Consider the following 1,350-nt stretch of genomic DNA (forward strand, 5'->3'; position numbering starts at 1 on the left):
AGAGAGAGAGAGAGAAGAGAGAGAGAGAGAGAGAGAGAGAGAGAGAGAGAGAGAGAGAGAGAGAGAGAGAGAGAGAGAGAGAGAGAGAGAGAGAGAGAGAAGAGAGAAGAGAGAGAGAGAGAGAGAGAGAGAGAGAGAGAGAGAGAGAGAGAGAGAGAGAGAGAGAGAGAAGAGAGAGAGAGAGAGAGAGAGAGAGAGAGAGAGAGAGAGAGAGAGAGCGAGAGAGCGAGAGAGCGAGCGAGAGAGAGAGCGAGAGAGAGAGCGAGAGAGAGAGCGAGAGAGAGAGCGAGAGAGAGAGCGAGAGAGAGAGCGAGAGAGAGAGCGAGAGAGAGAGCGAGAGAGAGAGAGAGAGAGAGAGAGAGAGAAGAGAGAGAGAGAGGGGGGAGAGAGAGGGGGGGGGGGAGAGAGAGAGCGAGAGAAGAGAGAGAGAGAAGAGAGAGAGAGAAGAGAGAGAGAGAAGAGAGGAGAGAGAAGAGAGAGAGAGGGGGAGAGAGAGAGGAGAGAGCGAGAGAGAGAGAGAGAAAAGAGAGAGAGAGGAAAGAGAGAGAGAGAGAGAGAGATCACCAAACTCACACAACCACCTCACAGACCAATCAAAGACCAACAGGAGGATCATCTGTAGAAAATGGAGTGCAGCTTTAATTAAATTTCTCGAAATTGAACTACAACTATGAATTGACAAAGGGTGGCTGCACACACAGCCCTAAATCATGTGCGAGAGATCTTAACGAATGGGAAAGAATGTACATTGACATTATATGTACAGTACAGAAGGAGAGAGAGAAGAGAGAGAGAGAGGGAAAAATAGAGTCAGTCAGCCAGAGAGGATAACTGTAGAGACGGCGGGCAGGCTTGCTTCAGCCTCGCGCCGAGAATATCCAGATAAGGAGTAGGAGGTATTTAAAGGAATAAGTATAACTAAACGCATCAGATGGCGAGAGATTCCACTACAAGCTAGTCACTAAGTAACGGACGACTGAAAACGAGCACAATGACTAATAGTCTTCGCTTGACTACGGAGCATAAAAAACGAGAACAAATAAACGAACACGGACGAGATTGAAAAAGGAAGAAAAAGAAGAGATTACTAATACAAGGCAAGGTGCCACACGTCGCGGTCAGCGGCGCTAGCGACACACAGTTAGCGGCGCTGCGAGAATTTACTTAGAAGAATATCACATCCGCACACAGGGGGCTGGATATCGGGTAACAGGGGGACGACGACCGGGTCAAAGGTTCAGAAAAAAAAAAATCAAAACGGAAGCAATGGATGCTGTAGCACCAATCAATTTGCTGCAATAAGGGGAGGGGAGATCAACATCAATATATAATTGGATTGTAAAAAATTGC

At 47.6% G+C, this 1,350-nt stretch overlaps 1 protein-coding gene across 1 annotated transcript in view; it reads right to left on the bottom strand.

Moving 5' to 3' along the window:
- Positions 1 to 612: 612 nt before the first annotated feature.
- Positions 613 to 1,350, bottom strand: part of LOC135824906 (diacylglycerol kinase zeta-like) — a 17,702-nt gene continuing 16,964 nt past the window's right edge. The window contains exon 10 of the mRNA XM_065337651.1: positions 613 to 1,350. This exon is cut by the window's right edge and continues 1,193 nt beyond it. The gene's annotated coding sequence lies outside the window, so the exon portion shown is untranslated.

This window comes from Sycon ciliatum, chromosome 9, assembly GCF_964019385.1.
Source record: "Sycon ciliatum chromosome 9, ocSycCili1.1, whole genome shotgun sequence".
Classification (NCBI taxonomy): Eukaryota; Metazoa; Porifera; class Calcarea; order Leucosolenida; family Sycettidae; genus Sycon; species Sycon ciliatum.